The sequence below is a fragment of the Xiphophorus maculatus genome, chromosome 5 (genome assembly GCF_002775205.1).
Source record: "Xiphophorus maculatus strain JP 163 A chromosome 5, X_maculatus-5.0-male, whole genome shotgun sequence".
NCBI classification, from domain to species: domain Eukaryota; kingdom Metazoa; phylum Chordata; class Actinopteri; order Cyprinodontiformes; family Poeciliidae; genus Xiphophorus; species Xiphophorus maculatus.
This window is the reverse complement of record NC_036447.1, coordinates 7,168,516-7,188,422: the sequence shown is the minus strand read 5'-3', so window position 1 is coordinate 7,188,422 and position 19,907 is coordinate 7,168,516. Positions and strand designations below refer to the sequence as shown.

General features: G+C 35.3%; 1 protein-coding gene across 6 annotated transcripts in view; it reads left to right on the top strand.

The window, feature by feature from the left end:
* Window positions 1–7,020: 7,020 nt before the first annotated feature.
* The window catches only part of LOC111608665 (CREB3 regulatory factor-like), a 37,174-nt gene continuing 24,287 nt past the window's right edge, over window positions 7,021–19,907 (top strand). For 2 of the 6 annotated variants that reach the window (XM_023334250.1, XM_023334245.1), the window contains exons 1-3: window positions 7,021–7,245; window positions 7,737–7,951; window positions 17,581–17,650. The gene's annotated coding sequence lies outside the window, so the exon portion shown is untranslated. The other 4 variants (XM_023334246.1, XM_023334247.1, XM_023334248.1 and 1 more) reach the window with 4 other exon arrangements.

Sequence of the window (19,907 nt, the reverse complement as noted above, 5' to 3'; positions counted from 1 at the left end):
AATGTGTTTTTCCAGCTAATAAGAGCTGCTTTTATAATGGAAACAAGTTGATCTGCGACCCTCAATGTTTTATAAAATAGTTTCAAAATATATCCTTCAAGGATGCAATAACAAAAATTTAAATAATGTCTTTTCCAAGCTAATAACAGCTGTTTTTATGATTCGTGATATTCAATGTTTTAAAAAGTAGTTTCAAAAAGTTAAAATTTTATCCTTCAAGGATGCAATAACAAAACCCTTAAAACAACATGTATCATCCTGCATTACAGACCAAAGTCATGATCAGATTATTTATAAAGCTTATTTAAAACAACTAGAGTTGACCAAAGCGCTTACAAAAATACAAGATAAACAACAAAAACAATGAATTATCTAAAGGGGAAAAAGCTAAACAGAAGAAAACTAAATGAACAAATGCTGTGAAAGAAATGACAAAGTGTAAAATAATTTAATTTACAACCAAATGAACATATAAGTGTATGCAGACATGTTTGAGTTTGGTAGGTTTTATACTGTGGTATTAAAGATTTGATTTGTAGAGGTTTAAAATTTATTCTTCAATGATGCAACAACAAAAATTTTAAAAATTTACTTTTTATGTTTTGCTTGCAAGTAACTTTTCAAGCAAGCTTGTTTTAAATAAATTATTCCGTAATATTGACAAAAAAGTACTAGTTGCATTGGCAGATTATTTTATTTGTAACAAGCAAAACTTTTTGTCATAAGTGAAATAATCTGCCAATAAAACAAGTACATTTTCATCAAAATTAGGAAATGAATTTACAACAAGCTCCTAAAGCGTTTTGAAGGTTTACTTATAAGTTAGTTTTTTCTTATTTCAAGTTAAGTAAGATATTTTCACTAGAAACTAGACTAAAAACACTTGGTGAGATTTTTTGTTTTTGCAGTGTAATGGAAATAAGTTGATTTGAGACATTTGATGTTTGAAAAAGCATTTTCAAAAAGTTTACATTTTGTCCTTCAAGGAAGCAATAATAAAAAAATTATATGTCTATTTTGTCTACGTATCAATTATTTTTAGGATTTAAATAAAAGAAAAAGTAACATTCCTGTTTTGTGTCTGTTGACGTTGGATTGCTTGTTTTAATGCTGTAGTTTGGTTAAATTACCTTGAGGTTCAAGAACAAGGTTGACTAATTTGTCCAGATTTTTCTACATGATACAAATAAAACGCAGAAATGATTCACTCTGTTTATTCAGCTCGTATCTGAGGTGCAGTAATTTTTATAGAGAGAAGCTGCAGCACTTTATGAAAATATGAATCCCCGTTCCTCCAGTCCCATTTAGGAATTAAAAAGCTTGTAAAGCGATTTATTTTGGCAGAAGGAGCTGGGTGTCAAAGACTGAACAGAATGCAATGAATGTTTTTTTTTAATGGATTCTCACTAACTGGTCTCTGAAATCTATTTCGTTTTCAAAATGTCTCCTCATACAGGCGCTTTAAGAACATCAGAAACTGTTCAGCTGATGAATTAAAGGGAAAGCTGGAGGGGATCTTATGTAAAATTGACTTTTTTAGCTTTATATCATGTTTTAAGGTTATTCCTTCAAAAACATACACGGAGTGCTGCTTTGATTCTTCATGTTTGAGGAATTCTTGACTCTCCCATAGCAACCACGGGGCTGCTCCCATAGCAACCACAGGGTTACTATGGGAGATATGGGAGGGGCCTAAGCTCTTTCTCTCAAAAAGAGTCGAATATTTCAAAGAAGCTCCTCCTTGAAGCTGTCAGAGTAGAAGCTTCTTAAAGAGACAGAGGCCCAATTTCAATTTTAAATTGCAAAGTCAAATTTGTTTTAAGTCATGTTTGATATATACAGCATTTTTATAACAACTGAAGGTAATAAAGTTACCTCAATGATAGTCTTTGTTTAACCCTGCAAAAGGGGCAAAGAACAAAATTGCAATAAACAACTCATAATGAAAAACATGAATTAAACATCTGAGTTATACATCATGTATTTTTATGTTTTTATTATTATTTTATTTTTTAACCAGGTAAAACCCCATTGAGCTCTAGATTTCATTTTCAAGAAATCTGGGCAGAAATCTGCAACACACAAAAGTAAAACAAATTAAAACATATGTACAAGTTTAAAATGTATAAATGTAATTATTTAAAAAGAAGCTGCGATATTTCCTTAGTAAAATAATGTATAAGAAAAACTTAAACTATGGTACAGTACAATGCCAATATAGTAGTAATTGTATAGATGAGTGATAACATAGGTAATAGTGGTGGTGCTACAGATAATTAAACAATTTATTATCTGTTGTTATACAGGTAATTGATATAAATGACCTGCGATATCTTTCCTTCCTCCACTGTGAATTTTTCAGTCTACTGCTGCTTGTTGAGCTTTAAAATTGCAATCTGTGCCTGAAAAATACTTAATACCGCCCCTTTAAACAATACAATAATAAGGACACCACATAATTCTGCTTCCTAACAGCCTGGTTCTGGACATATGGGTCTCCAGTAACAGTCACATAAACACTAACAACCTAGAATTATTCAGAGAATGGGGTCTTAATGTGCCCTCCCACCCTGCCAACCCACTTTCCTCTGAGAATGCATCAAGATTTAACAATCTTTATGCAAGCAGCCATATGAGCTGACCTATATAACACCGGCTATACCTTATATGGGGAACATCTCATCATACAAGGCTGCAGTTACAAGCTTTAGTCCATTTTCTGTCTTTTTGTTCATGCATTGATAAACAAATTCCTTTGTAATGCAAATTAATAGCTACACACAACCCACTTATTTCACTTTAACAATATTTTTTATATTAATAAACAACATCAAGTAATGCAGAACTTGTTTCAAGAGGTGATGTACCTAAATAAAAATAAAATACAACCTCTTCTCCTTTCTTGATTCCAAATATGTTAAAAAATAAACTAGATAAATGAATGCTAGTGCATATCAGAATGAGGATTGGGTGGCTGCATGTAAAGACGCCTGATAAAGACTCTATCCCAGAAAAACATGATTTGATTTCTGTGTGTCTGTTGCAACAGAATGTTTTGGGTTATTGCTGTTTTTTCCATGATCAACTGTCGTTTTCACTAATCAGTACAGATAAAACTCGTTAGCGAGGTCTTGGTATTCACTTTTAAGTCTTTCTCATGATGTGCAACGACTCAGAAAAACAAGTTGTGTCTCCCTGCATTACAGGCCAGTCATGATCAAATTACCTTTATTTATAAAGCTTATGTTTAAAAACCAGAGCTGATCAAAGCGCTTAAAAAATCCCAGATAAACAACAACAAGAAAAAGCAGTAAATTATCTAAAGAAAAATATAACCAGAAGAAGACTATTTTAAAAAGCGCTATAAAAAATTATCTGAAAAATTCCAAAAAGCACAACCCAGTAATTTAATTTACAGGTTTTACTTTCTGGTGCAAATGTTTTAACTGATTCCTGCTTTCATGTTTCACTGCAAAAAAAAAAAATCCTACCAAGTATTTTTTGTTGTTGTCTAGTTTCTACTGCAAATGTTATCAGCTCACTTGAAATAAGACAAAACAAACTTACAAGTAACTTTTAAGATATAGTTAATAATTTCTTTAAATTGATTTTAAATATATTTATTTGTTCCACTAATAATAAGCCATTTTTCCCATGTTATAAGTTAAATAATTTGCTAGTGGAACTAAGATTTTTTCATCAGTAATAAGGAATTATTGGCTTAAAACAAACTGCTGAAACGTTACTTCCAAGTTTGTTTTGTCTTATTTCTAGTACACTCAAATATATGCAGATAATTTTTATTTGTGTTTTTGCAGTGTATAGGGAGATATTTCCCTCTATTTTCTTTCGCTCTTTGGTCTTTCATTCCTTGCAGCTGCTGTTCATTCAGTGTGATTCATCTCTCCGGATCTTCCTGAGTCTCTGTAATTAGCTTTTTGTCTTGCTTCGCTGGTATCTACTGTTAATAGTTCTGGTTCAGTTGCTTCCTGGTCTTTGTTGTCGTGTTGCTGCTTGTAAGTTGGATTGAGGTTTAGAAATTAACAGATGTCCTCTGCAGACTCTGACCGGTTTTCTTCCATGATCGCTCAGAGTTCAGTTTTATTTTCCCATCAGTTTTCCAACAGCATGATGCTGCCACCACGCTCCGCTGCAGTGTAAATTTTACTCCATCCATTTCATTTTGCATGTCAAAACGTTTATTTTTAATCATGTTGCCACATGTTTACCTGATTTTATTTGTTGTTGCTTCTATGAATTATTGTCATTTTGATCCTTAAAATACCAAAATTTTCATTTAGCTTTATATGTTGGTCCGTCTGATGATGTCATTTTTAATATAAAATGACTGAAAAGTCACCAGTTATATTTATAAAAAGTTCTTACCAAATATTTGTTTCTCTTTCTTGAATAATTTCTTGGAAGGCTACTTTTTACTTTCACTTGAGTAAAAATATGTTATCAATACTATTTTAAACAGAAGCGCATAAAAATGTTGCTGCATCTTAAGTTTAAATTAAATAGTAATTTAAGATAATTAACTAATTACATTTACTTGGGTACATTTTTTGAAAAAACATTACTTTAGGAGTATTTTTACTATGCTACAATTTGTACTTTTACATAAGTAATTTTATTTCTCTACTTGAGTAAAATTAGAGATACTCCAGCCACTTTGAGTAACTTTATTGAATCAAGTTTTAACTTAAACAAATCACCACATAAATACATGTCAGCAGGTTTTGTTAAAGTTTTGTAAGTTTTACATTCAAAGAAACTTATTTGAATTCTTTTGCCTGGTTTGGTTACTTTGTAATTATGTAATCTACATGAATTTTTGTCATTTTGTCAATTAAAATATCAAACTTTTCACATAACTTTGTATTTTTTGAGTTTATTTTTTGATCAGTCACTCAGTACTTGAGGAGCCTTTTTACCAAATACTTTTTTTTTTACTCTTATTTGAGTAATTTCTTTGATGGCTACTGTTTACTTTTACTTGAGTAAAAATGTGTTGAAGTAGTTGAGTACAAGTTTTGGGTACTCTACCCACCTCTGGTCACACAGCTCATCATTCAGAGCAAATATTTCTTTTAGAATAATTTATTTCCCATCCTGGATTTCTTTGGGATGAAGGACAAACTCTTAATTTTTCATAAAACCCTCAAAAAAGTTACCCGCAAACACTTGTTAGATTAGTTGTTGTTATGCCTGCCGCCTCTGCTGCTCTTGTGAACACGACGCGGGTCTGGAGGTGAAGTAGTTCCGGCGGGACCGGGCTCGGAAGCAGCCCCGGGCCCGGCTGAGGTCACCGGGTTCGCAGCCTCGCCGCTCTCGGTGTCCTCAAACACGGGTCGTGTGACCCCGCCCTCGTGACGATTCCGTGTCGTAGATGTAAACCATATCCGTTTTCACGGGCCGAGTTGGAAGTCAAGTTAGAACCAGTGAATCGCTGAAACCGGAAGTTGAGTTTCATGCGTTCATGACAAAAAAAGAACAAAAAATCTTTGAGCTTTGATCAATGCCATGGTAACGGAGACGTCATTTATTAATTCATTCACTGATTCAGGTTAAAGTTTGACGCAATTTAAAATTAAATATATAACTTATAATTATGTATAAAACTGCAGGATTACAGTTTCCCAAGTCTGTTTTGACTTAAAAAGCAACTCAAAAATTCACAACTATGTTCTAAAATTATTAAAAGTTGGGATACATCTTCTTTAAAAAAAATCATAACGTAACCAATAAACCTAAAACACAGGCAGGAACAGTTTATAATGAAATTAAAAAGTTTATAATGAAATTAAAAAGTTTATAATGAAATTAAAAGTGTGTTAAGCCTGCATTTGTTCAAGTACTTGCTCCATTGGCAGAGTATTTCACTTATAACATAAAAAAAATGTCCTGTAATTAGTGAAATAATCTTCCAATTGAAGTATTTTTCATCAGTATTAATGGATCATTAACTTAAAACAAGTTCCTATATCTTGCTGAAAAGTTCCTTTGAATCAGGTTTGTCCTATTTCACGTGTACCAAGATATTTGCAATAGAAACTAACCTAAAATTACCTGGTAAGTGTAGTTCATATGACTCAACTCCTTCAGACCTGCCAGCAGCAATAAGCAAATACCTAGTAGAGCTCAGTATATTAGCTAACTCTCAGTGCAACACTGGTAAAATCGCTGTTAAAGGGTTAATGGAGGAGCGATGTTGTGATGACTTCCTGAAGTCAGAGTTCCAGTAAGAACAGCGGTTTTTAAAGAGACAGAGGCCCAATTTCAAAGTGTAGAATTACAAAATCATTTTTAAAGTCTTATTTGATGTACAGAATTTTTATAACAACTGAAGTTGCTTGATTGTGCTGTAAAATGGCACTTTATGCCTAGAAAGTACATAATACTGCCCATTTAATACATTTCTAATTTTATAGACTTATATTATATACATTTATGTCTTGAGGAACATGATTCTGTATGCCTTAATATGGCCTGAACATGAATTTGGTGGGGGAGGCGGGACCAATGGAGTGGCCAACATTTTTCAAGACGGGGGTCATGGCCACTCAGGGCTCCTTCTTGGGGGTGCCACTGTTGTATCCTTTGATTTTTTCCCCCCAAAATAAAAACAAAACAACTCTTAATTTTTTCTCACCCTCCCAGCCTTATATTTTTTTTATAACTGAAGTTCACATTATTACTTATTTGTGCTAAATGGGACTATATACCTAGAAAATATATGATATTATCCCTTTAATAAATTTCACAGATTTATTTATTTATCAGGATTTATTTATTAGGTTTTATATTTATGTCTTTATTGAATTAGTTACTCTGTATGCCTTTCTATGACCTGAACATAAATCTCAGGGCCAGTGGAGAGGCCAACATTTTTCAAGAAGGGATCATGGCCCTCCTATGCCCCCCGCTTGGGGTCGCCACTGTTGTATCTCTTTATTTTTTTCTTAAACAAAATAAAAGCGAACAAATATATATATTTTACTCGCCCTCATATCATTGCATTTTTACAACAACTAAAATGCACATAATTACTTAACTGCCTCGTTAACCTAACAGTAACGCGCTTCGAGACTTTTATTTTGACATCTCTCCCGGAAGTTTAGCGCTTCCAACGTCTTGTTTTGACGCTCGACATAAAGTATTTATTGTAAACTTGGGTCAGGCCGGAGAGACGCGGAGGACTGCAGCTGTTTTTACAGCTGACACCCTTCCAGCTGCTAGCAGGTCAGTCGCTCCGCTCCTTCCTATCGCTTCCCCGGTCCGCCGCAGCCCGAAACGCGGCGCTGCCTCCAGCCCGGGCAGCAGCTGCTGCTGCTGCTGCGTCAGTTCCTAACAGTGACAGCCCCACGCCCTCCTTATGTTTATTTCTCATTCTCTGTTTGGATATAAAGTGTGTTTTAAATCGCGGAACTGCAGCAGAAAGTCACTTTGCGATTTGTTTGGTGAGTAAACGGGCGACAGCAAGTCAAACACGCAGTGGGCTCCCTGCAAGTACAGCGAGTGGGAACATTTTTTTTTTGTTTTGTTTTAATTAAAGCTGTATTAAATAGGTGAGTCTTTATTCTCCCCAGACTGTCGTCTATAAAACGACAGGCTTTTATCTGCACCAATGAAAGAGAGGGAGAAACAGGAGGAGGTGGGGTGAATTAGGGAGGAGAGGGGGGTGTTACACGGTCCTACAACCGTCTTTCCTGTCCTGTTTATCCGCGATGTAGGCCAGCTCTGTCCGGCTGCGAACCAACTTCCTGCATGTGGCCGTAGGAGGAAGGGGATTTCTGAGGCTTTAGCGGTCGCAGCTGCCGTCTGATCGCGATCCCCGTCTCCCCTCCGCGGATGGTGCGGGGTGGGATCATCTGGAGAGGCCGTGGCAGACATTTTACCCACGGTCTTCAGGAGCCTGGCAACTCGGACGGGGTTTACCTCCGCGAAGGTAAAGCATCGTTATGCTGTATGTTTGATACAAGCAACAACAAAAAAAAGTAGTTGAACAAAAGTTTAACTCAAGGATTTTAATTCACATTAAGGAGAGAACAAATGAGGCTGTATTAAAATATGACCTTCCAGTTAGAACATGGTGTTTAGCTACTTTTCATAAATATATTTGTTCAAGGTGAAATAAGCAGCTTGGCCTTTGAGCCATAAGAGCACCAGAACTTTCAGAGTGTAGATTTTGTGTGCTATGCACCTCAAATCTGGAAAAACTTCCAGAAAACTGCAAAACAGATGAAACACAGAGCTAACTTAAATTTAAATTTAAAACGCACCTTGTTCATAGCTGCTTTTGTACCACAATAAACGGAAATTTGACCAACATATTTGATGTGTATTGATGATTGCACTTTACAGGATTTAATGTCTCTTAATATTTTTTTTTACAACTGTTGACTATATGATCTGTTTGTTATGTTTTCACAATGCTCAAATGTGCTATATAAATGAAATTGATTGATTTAATTGATAATCTTTCGAAACAAAACTGCTGATCATGGATGTAAATTCTTTCCCCCCTTTGGGAGTATCACGTTTTTATTGGATAGGCTAATAGGTCAATTGAATGTTCTGGTTTTCAAAAACAAAGGAAACTACTGCCATACACTGATAATATCATTTGCACATGCACAGATAGCTGCCAAATACAGGAACTGCTAGCTAGCAAGAATTTCCCCCCATATCTTGGCGCCCCCTCTAGTGCAGCACCCCTATGGTGCATACCCACTTTTTATGCCAACTGTCATTGGGTTAGAGGAAGGGTTAACCACAAACACACAGTACCTAAGAAGGACCAATTTAGAGAAACCAGTTAACCTCATGAGGAAGTAGGAGTACCCTGAGAGAACACATACATACACAGGGAGAACATGGAGAATAACCCCAGGTTCAAACTCAAGACCGTTATAGCTGCAGGGCAGCAGCGCAGCATTTAAACATGAATGATTTAAAGAGGAAATCGCTCTCTCTGATGATAGTAGGAACGCACTTTCTATTCAAAATCCTCCCTGCGCATCACGGAGCCATGAGTCGGTTCGGATTTTAAAGCAACATTTCACACCGAGTCCAACTTGTTTTGACCAGCTACTATCGGGAAACGCAGCTGCAGGTGGATATAAACAGCGATTAGACTGTGTTTTTCAAGGTTTTGCAAAAGTGTGAGGCAGATTGGTTAAAAACCCAACGCTTGATGGCGGCCGGGGGAGTTAAAAACGCGGAGGTTTGATTCTCATCCTCATTAATATCGGACATCCGGTGGCACTGCCAGCTGCGCCCCATTTTTTATTGTTGTCTGTGCGCTGAAAGGATGACTGCCGGATCGTCTCTCCGCGCCGCGGAGCGCAGCAGCAGCTGCTGGTGAGAACATATTCGCTCATTTTTATCTTTTTTAAAAAAAAAAAAAACTGAATATGCATAAAGAGGGTTATTGGGGCAGCGTGTGTGTGTACAGTGGAAGAGAGGCTGTGCGTTTCTGGATGTTCTCCGCCGGCCACCAGAGCTCCCTCCCCGCTGCAGTTTCATCCAGCTGCGCGGACACAACCGCGTGTTCCAGACCAGATAGCCCACCAACCGGCACCCGATCTCCACCCCTTAAACCCAATTTGTTTCCCCTCATAGAAATGTTTTTGCATCCGATCGGGGTCCGTTCAGAAGATGCGCTCTGAACGGACAGAGAGCCACTTCCATCCCTCCGTGGGAAACGGAGCTCCAAGGACACTGACGGAGGCGGGGGTCGTTTATTTAACCTACTTTTCCTTTTTTGCATTCATTCATGCAATTACGACAGAAATGGAGAACTCAGACGCACATCTGTGGTTTGATTGGTGTCCTGATTGATTTTTTTAAAGCTTTAATTTGGGTTTAAACGGGTTTCCCAGATTGACTGACAGACCGCACGGTGTCTCCCCGGTTCGCTTCCCCGCCTCCTCATCGCAGCTTTCGGCCATGGTGTTCCATCCCAGCCTCTCTGAATCTGCTGCTGCTCGTCTTATTTCGTGCGCAGCCATCCGTGGTTCAGGATCATGCTTGAGTTATGATTGATTCTTTATTCCAGCGACTGAATTTTGATTCTTCCTCATAATCTAAATTTACCGCTAGGTTTGCAGACAGGTTGTGCTTAGTGCATAAAAAATGCCATTATTTAAAGAAAAAAACAAGTTAGTAGTTGTTTATATATATGTTATCAATGCTACCTAGAAACTCATAAACATGTTTCTGTATCTTAAGTTTTGCTGAATTAAATTAAATACTAATTAAGAAATGATTGATTTAAATGATTGATTTTCTTGGGTAACTTTTTGGGCAAAATCTTCTTGTACGAGTATTTTTACTATGCTGTACTTTTTACTTTTACTTAAGTAGTTTCATTATGAAGTATCGTTACTCTTACTTGAGTAAAATTTCTCCCACTGTGAAGAACAAGCCTGTTTTAACTTCAAAAATTCATCCATAGACACATATTTGCAGTTTTTGTTAAAGTTTTGTAAGTTTCATAGTGAAAGAAATTGATTTGGAAAAATGTTTCTTATGCCTGATTTCGCTACTTAAGAATAATATTATCTGTGTGAATTATTTTCATTTTGGACTTTAAAATACCAAAATTTCCACATAACTTTGTATTTTGGTCCATCTGATGTCATTTTTAAATGTTACATTATTTATTTTTTCAGTACTTGAGCAGCTTTTTAAAAAAAACTTTTTTTTTTACTCTAACGAGTAATTTCTTGTTTAACTTTATCTTGTTAAAGTTAAAACAAGAAGTTCTACTCTTACTTCAGTATAATCTCTGGGCACTCTAATATTGACAGAAAGTATTAAAATGCTCCAGTTTAAATATAGATGTTAAAAACTACCATCTTTCTACATCTTTCAGGATTTCTGCATATTTTACAGACTTTCCAAAGTCTTAAGCCTCAAATTTCCTCAGGCTTTTTATGTGAAAACTGTTAAATCACAACCTGTAAAGTCAAAGAAGTAAAGTAGAATTGACATATCCTTTATTGTTCCACTTTGGGGAAATTTCTGAGCAGCAAAGTGTCAGACAATAACAGCAAACAGACTCACACAAGTGTAATATGTACATAAAAACAGAATAAAGAGTAAAAACATATACAGTATGGGCAAAAATTCAACATTTATAAGTAGGAATGAAAGATGGATGGATTATTGAATGGATGGACATATGAATGTGAAAACAAATTGATGATAGGCATGAATAGAAACATAGATGGATGTGTGGATTGATTAGTGGACGAAGAAAAGCCTGAAGTTACATTTTTTCCATTTTGCTAACATTACATTTGTGTGTTTTTGTGATGTGAAGCATTTTGAACTGCCTCGTTGCTGAAACGGGCAAAACAAACAAACTTGATTGATTAACTGAAGTCAAATTCCAAGCAGGAGCTCTGATCTTATTCTAGATTTCTGTCCCATGTTTGTTTGAATTGAATTGTGCATTCCAGACACACGTATATACATTTAATTTTTAACTTTTTTGTACAATTTTGGGCTAAATTACTGCTCTTACTGCATTGTTCTTTCAGTAATTTGTTCTGTTTTTGAGTTTGTATGCTCCAGTTAGCAATTAATCAGTTACTAAATTAGTTGACGATTATCTCAATAATCGATTAATCACAATGAATCCAATTAATGGTTTCAGCCCGATAGTCAGTTATGTCTTAGGTTGTGGTAAACATGTTCTGTTTTACTTTAAAGCTGGTGTTTTTACTCCTACCTCCCTCTGAAACAGTGTAGCCCCCCTCCATAGACAGACATAAAGGACAAAATGGCCGCCGTCATGCATGAACTGCACCATATGAGCCGTGTCGCTCCACACTGTAAATGTTAGCACTCTTGTTTGCCTTGTGAATATATATCTGGTCACAAACCCTGCAGTGCTCAGGGCATTTTGTTTGCTGGCGGATTCTTGTTTACAAAGAACAAAACAAATCTTCGGTCCATCTTTACAGTGATGGTAGTTGCTGGTTTGAAACTTACGGTGTTTGGAGCTTAATGGCTTCTGTTTGGTTTCCCTGTGGTGCTGCTGTAAAATCCACCTGTCAGAGTGGGTTTATTAGCTGTGGGACCTTTGGACCGAGTCCGATGTTGAGCCAACACTTGCAAAATGAAGCCAGTAGTTGCAGCAATACCTGCTTCGTAACTCAGCAGGAGCCTGAAATAATGCTGAGCAATATGGATTAAAAAGAAAATCTCTGATTTTTTCCAACCATTTTAATTTTTTTTCTTGCTTTTTTTCTAAAAAAGAAATTACAAATGACAGAAGATATTTTGAAAAGTGTTTTTTACTTTTACTTTCTTTTCTGCAAGTTGGACAACAGAATATTTGTACCTGAAACAAGAATATTTGTTTAATTAAGAGAATATAGTCATAATATTAGCAGAATAAAGACGCCATTCTACCAGAAGACTGTCTTAAAAAAAAAAAAAGTAGTTTTAATTATTAAAAAGCTCGAGTAATTAACCTTTTGGTACTTTTCATAAAATACCAAAAATAAAATTTCTGGCTTTATTCTCGTGTTCCTACAACTATATTTTTGCAACATCATGACTTTATTTTTATTAAAAGAAGAAATCTTAGCTTGACCCTTTGAATTCAGAGTTGACCTAAATTCAAAGTCCAAATAAATAGAAACTGTAAAAGACTTTGGTCAAATAGGATGATATCTTTTTGGTGTGCTGACATCACTCTGAACTTTGAACTAAATAAGAAATGCATTGGTGAAAAAAAAAATCCAGATTTTCCAAAAATAAAAACAAACATTTGATTAATCAATAAAATGTATTTATTGTCCAGCCCTAGTCTGAACAGAAACACAGAAGAGTCAGGAAGGAACATGAGTGTAGGGCAGAAACGATTAATTGATTGTTGATGGAATTGAATTACTTGTTTACTTCCATATTTTAATGTATTTCTAATATTGTATAAAAAGACTTCAGTGGTTAAATGGAAAATCTGCAAGCTTTTTATTTGATTAATCGTCAGAATAATCTGTAGAATAATTGATTTTTAGAACAATAGTTTGTAGCAGCCCTAAAATCTGAGATTTTATTTTACTAAAAAAGCATCTTAACATGTTGCTGAACTCCTTTGTGTGTTTTTTTGTGCCATAATTTTACGTTTTATGTGATTACTAACGGGATTCCTGATACCTGAGTTGTGGAGACATTTGTCATGTTTTTCCTAAGTAGAGAAGGAAGCAGTTTAAACTGGCATTTAAGCCGGTCGTGTTGTGTGCACAAGCAAGACCGCTGGCATGAATATGCACACGGCACTAACTCTTCCACAAACCTGCAGCACTTTGCGGGTTGAATCGCCTCTTCTCCGTGCTAGAGAGGTATGTCTCTTAACGTTCGTAGTTTTGCGGGGATCATTATACTCCTTATTGAGTTCAGACTTCACTTTATGCGTCCGGCGACTGTTTGTGTTGCAGTGGGTTGGTAGCTGGCATGCTTTATGAGCCAAATACCAGTTTTCCAAGTGGCTTCTCACAACTGCCAGGCAGATCTTCATTTCCTCATTCCTGTGCTCCTGAGGTCAATGCGAAGGGAACATATTCTGGCATTGTTCTCAAATCACTGAGCAAGGGTCTGTTTGAGTTGCATGCTTTGGCTTTTCTGCAGTTTTCCAACAGTATGCCAGCATTGTTTCTGCTGTGTGTGTGTGTGTGTATGGGTGTGTGGGTGTGTGTGTGCATAGATGTTACCCTGTATTTCATCATGTTGCCATTTGTAAGCGTCTCAGGCTGATCAGTGCTTGCAGCTTTGCCTCGTCTCTTCTTTTCTAAAGATGTCGTTGGTCGAGTGTGATGGGGTTGGGAGTCAAAACGCAGTTTTTCAAACGATTCGGTTTAACATTTTTTTCTGAACCTCAGCCAAAATCCCTGTATTCAGTTGTAAATGAGAAAGCAGTAAAAACTCTCTGGAAACCTCTCTGCATCATCATAACAATATGTGGATGACTAGTTGTTGTTTTTTTTGCTGTTTACAGTGAGCCGTTTTATGTTTTCTATAAACTACAACATTTAGGCTCATCATAGTGTTTTTGTTCTTTGTTTCCAGTAGACATTGACTCTTTATCTGCATCGTTATAAAAAAGTTGAGGTTTCCAAGTAGCTACAGCTGAAGTCGTTCCAATAACAAGCTGCAGAAAGTATTAGAATATCTGGGCTTTTTTTTTTGGCTGTTTGGAACTTGAAGTAACAAATTAAAATGAAGAAATACTTAATTAATCCCAAAGGGAAGTTAAATAACTTACTCTCATATGTTGCTGTGCACTGCCAGTCAACTGACTGAACACATGTAATAAGGCTGAGGCAATTAATTGCATTAATCATCATTAATCATTATTAATCAGGATTAATCGATTATTGAAATGATTGTCAACTAATTTGTAATTGATTAATTGTAAATAATCAATTACAAATATAGACCCACAAAAAGCCAATTGCTGAAAGAACAACACAGTAAGAGCAGCAATTAGGCCAAAACTGTGCTTTATATATATACAGTATATATATATATATATACTGTATATATATATATATATATATATATATATATATATATATATATATATATATATATATATATATATATATATATATATATATATATATGTATTAGAACATTTTAATGTTCTTTTGATGCATTTCTAATATGGTATAAAATAAGCTTAAGTAGTTAAAAAAATCTGCAGAATGTGCTAATTACTTAATCCTATTAATTGTCAGAATAATGGATAGAATAATTGATTAGTAAAATAATTGTTAGTATTTAATCATATTCTGAACATTAAGCATGTTAACTTAAAATTACAGCTTATATAGTAGGGATTTTTATATTTACAATATAATCTTTGTGTCACATTCTCAATTTTGTTGCCAAGGTTTTGTTAGAACTTTGTTTGCAGGTATTTTTACTCAAAGTATCTGATCAAGATAATCTGATTAGAGTTGTGCACAGTATCGGGGAATATTGTCATTTCAAACTCAGTTTCTAAAGTAAATAAAAGTCTACTTTTCATAACAATTAGTTTTTGTATTAGCCTGTTTTCAGTAGGGATTTGTTAGCTAAGCTACCTCTCACTCCATCTTGACTGATTAGCTGCAGAAAAGCTGATGTTTAGACTTTAAGGATAATGTTTTCTTTCCACTTCCTGTTTCACAACTCAGGATATTTTCCTCTGAAGAGATCTGAAGTCACGGCGAAAGGTTCTGACAGTTCGACAAATGTATTCGGTAAACGTTGCAGATTCAGTTGCTGTGCTCTAATTTTAGAGTACAGTCACTGACATATTCAAATTCAGTCACAAAGAGCTTAAAGAATGAGCTTTATGTTTAAAAAGCCCTCTCACTCTGCTTTTGTCTTTGTACAAAATGATCAGCTGCACTTTATTTCAGTACAGTGATATAACTAGAACAAGTAAAACTGTACTAATCCACCATCTTAAACCCGTTTATCATTATGATTAGCCGATCGATTGCTTTAAAAAAGAGGGTAGTTGTACTTCAAATCAGTATCTTCTTTTTAGTTATCACTACCTCCTGAAAATGTGCAGCTACCAAATGCTTTGCTTCAAAATGGCCTCTTGTTAAAGGAAAATGAGATAGAAAATGGGCACAGATTTTTTATTTAAGCTTTTTTTTTTTTTTTTTTAAATACTATAAATACATAAAAAATATCTAAACAATAGAATACATTCCTTTTAAAATAAGAAAATAAACTTTTTATTGCCTAAAATGCTATAAAATAGCATTCCTTTAGTGCAGTGGTTCCCAAAGTGTGGGGCGCGCCCCCTAGGGGGTCGCAGTGCCATTGCAGGAGGGACGGGAAGCGGTATGGATGAATGAAAAAGAAAACAGTTACACAAAAGTGTTTCACTGTAAAGATGGTTTGTAGTTTGTTTTGTTGCAACCTGAAGTGTGAAATCAATTCAATGGAGTTTGAAAACAAAATATGTGTTTAGGTTTATGTCTGGCTGAACGATGTGTGCGCCCAGTTGATTTTTTTTTCTTTTTTGGGGGAGGATTTTATTGTAATACATAGGGGGCCAGAAGAATATCTTTGGGAACCATTCCTTTAGTGTATGGTTGATCATTTAACGATGCATTTGCAGTTAAAAAATACTTTACAGAAAATAAATTTGCTGTTTTAAATTAAAGGCATCTAGTTTTTAGTTTCTTTTGGGCTTGATTTAACAAATTTATTTTCAGTAATAAGAACAGGATTTCAAGACGCCTGCTCTGCTCAGCCAAATTTGAGTAAGTTGGCTTATAAATATTATTCCTCTCTGGCTCTCACAAATATATAGTGTATAAATATGATATTTATAAACTAATAGGAATTTATCAAGAGAAACTCCTAGTTTATAAATTGTGGATTACTTTTCTTTTTCTTTTGTTTTTCTTCAGTTTTTTTGTTTGTATTTCCTTTACTTAATATAAGGCATTTGAAATGCCTTTTTCCTGAAAATGTGTTTTTTAAATAAAATTACCGTATCTTACCTAAAAAAATAGAAAAAATAAAAGCTGATGTGGGAGCAGCAAATTCGGCTTTTTAGTAAACGTCTCTGGATAAACGCGGTTTTACTAAATGTTAAAGCTTGGTTTTGAAAAGACAAATAAGTTGTGTTGCAGTTAACATTTTTTATTTTAATTAATTTGGTAATAATTTCACCCTGATTACAAATAAAAAATGCATCATAGTTGTATTGCAGTTGGGGGGGGGGGGGGGCGCACAAAATCAATCCAAGGTGCACAAAATGGCCCCTGGGCCACAATTTTAACACCCCAGTTATAAATATTAAGCTTTCACATGAATTTGATGCAAGTGTCCTATAAGACTTATGAATGTGTTCAGAATATGTGTGAAAAAAACGTTTGCACCGCTGCTAAACGTTGGCCATAAATCTATAAGCTGGTGTGAGTTTTGCTAAGATTTTGCCTTCATGAATCATTTAGTTTGTGTTTTTATTTTAGATTTACTGTTTTCTCCTGTTTCCAGGTGCTTAGATTTCCATTCCACCTCTGCAGGTTGTGTAATATTTAACAAAGTGACATCAAAGTTATTCTTTGTTGCAGCTCGTGTCAGAACATCTGTTCATGCAGAAGTAAGAAATGTTCTGTGGTAATCCTCCATATATGCTGCATAATCAAATTTAACCTTTGCTTGCCCCATAAAAGCTTCTGCAATTGTTTGGAAAGCTCTCTGTTGACAGGAAGTGACATGTCCTACATTTCTAGCAGCGGTAGCAGGAAGCTGGTTTATGTCGAATAAATTGATGTATTAATAGAAAAAAGAGAAACAGGTCACGAAAATCAGCAGTTTTAGCTTTGGTGGCTGCACAGACTTTAAAAAGGAGAGCAGTGCAGCGAAATAATGCCAAACAGTGAAAAATTGTTCCTGCTACTGAATCACATTCATCTCAGAACGGTTTGCTGCTGAACACGTTAAAATCCTCTGATAATTTGTCGTTTGGTTGATCAAACAAAGCAAACATGTGACTGTAAATTGAAGGAGACTCACAGCTTCCTGTTTCTTTTGTTTCTTCAGACTGTAACAAGATTTTTGGGGATACGAAATGTGAAGAAAGGGCTCCACTTTTTCACCTTCTCTACCTAAGGTAAGAAACATTTCCTAACTTCTGTCGCTCGTCTCGACTTTGTGACTTTGTGACGTTTTCTCTGGAAATTAATTAGTCTTTATCTTTTTTACTGTAAAATATTTGCCTCTGCTATGTGTAAAGCCGTTGTGTTTGTGTAAATTACATCCACTGATGCTTTAAGGGTCACGTTTCCTTCTGCAGAAAAGTGGCTGCTTTTGAAAAACCCCAGAACAAAACGCCCCCTATGCCTCCTTCAGACTGTAAAGCTTTTTAAATTGTGTTGGATAACATTTATTTGATGAAGTCTGCATAAATAAGACTGACATGAAGATGAAGGAGTTTGAATTTTTATGACTGCTGACACTTTTAATGAACTTTTGATGCAAGTTTTAATGCAACATTGCTTTAAAAGTGTCATTATTTACTAAATAATGCAAAGTTGACACTTTTAATTAAACTTTTAATTAAACTTTGTATTAAAGTGTCATTATTTACCGAATGACACTTCATGACAACAGTCGTAAACATTCATGGAGACTCCTTTGTGTTCATGACACTGTTATGTCAGTCTTATACATACCACTTCAAATAAAGTGTTACCTTTTATTGTGTGCAAAATTGCATCCAAAATTTATTATTACCTCAGCTTTAGTGATCTGAATAAATGGACATTCTCAATGGGATTTAAAAACACAGAGAAATCAGATCAACCTGCTTTATTTTGGAGAATTAGCTTTTTCTAATATAGTTTTATTGTTTATAGTCACAGTAATTCAGCTATTTTCTGTGTGTGTGTCCTTTCATAAAGGTCTGGGTTTGCAAATTAACCTACGTACAAACCAATGATTGCTTAGTTTTGAACATGTAAGGTTGCTTGACGTGCTGTCCTTTAAATTTAAATTTAAACCAACTTTTATCTTCATTTTTTAAAATTTGGTTACGGAGGGCGAATTGATAAATATTGCCCAATTTTCTTAATTTTTGGGACTTTGTCTGATCTTTTCTATCTTCGCGGAAAATGAGCCACGTTTCCTTTTGCTCTGCAGAGAGAGAGGACTGAGTCTGCAGACGCTACCCGTCTGCACGTCTCTGTACCCACAAATTTTACACAAGGAAGAAATTTTCCAGACACCAAAAAACATTAACTTATTGGCAGAAAACAGCGGAGTGTTTTTTTTTTAAAACCGGTTGGGCTGTTTTTAGAAGCAGTAGAAACTGAAACGGAATAACAACAACATGAACTTTTTCACAATACGTCCCGTTTAAGATCTAATATTATCACATTATATCACATTACTACTGCCAAATATGGTCAAGACCATTTATCCCATTCATCATTTTACTAACAGCAGCCAACTTTAAAAATGTGAGCAATGTAAAACACTGTAGCATAATAGAAACAAATAAAAACATTGAGGTGGTAAAGTGGGAGACGACTGAGACAAGATTCAACAAGTATGAAATATTTTCCACAACAAAACTCCACCAGTTCAGTTAAATTTAAATGGTTTTTTCTGGTAAAAACTTCTTTTTCTTATGCAAAAACAGACAATCCTACCAAGTATTTATAATTTCTAGTGCAAATATTAGTACACTTTAAATAAAAAACTAACTTCTAAATAACTTTGCAGCAATAATATATATATTTGTGACAGGGACGTGCGCTGAGGTGCAATGCTGGTGAGGCACTGACTTAATCATAATCAGATATACAAATATATATACAAATCAGATATACAGATATACAAATATATATACAAATCAGATATACAGATATACAAATATAGACCCCTGCATGTTATTGTTTACATAAGAAAATTTCGTGCATGCGGACAACGCTGGAGGGCAAAAACACAATTCTTTTACATGCCGTCCATAGCTTGCTGTTACTGTCTCTTACTCTGCGTTTGTGGAGTCACAATGTCCGGGATCATGAGCGCCCCCTGCCATGAGGCAAGAGAACTGCCTGCCTCGCCTCGAATCTGTTCTCTGCCGTTTATGATCGCTCCTCAGCACACGAAACACGTTACACACACAGTTGGTGACAAAATAAACACTGTACATTATATACATAAAATCAGTTTATATATTAAGTGTTTTTAACCATTTTATTGGCGACGTGCAGACAGGACTAGCATGCTCCCATAGAAAGGCAGTTAGCGAGAGGTTGCGCGATCCCAGGTGAGGCTCAGCTCGCTGCTGCCTCACCTGCTGCGCTTCTGAGCATTTAAATGGGAAAATGCGAAAATTCAGTGATTTTGAAGAAAAAATAATC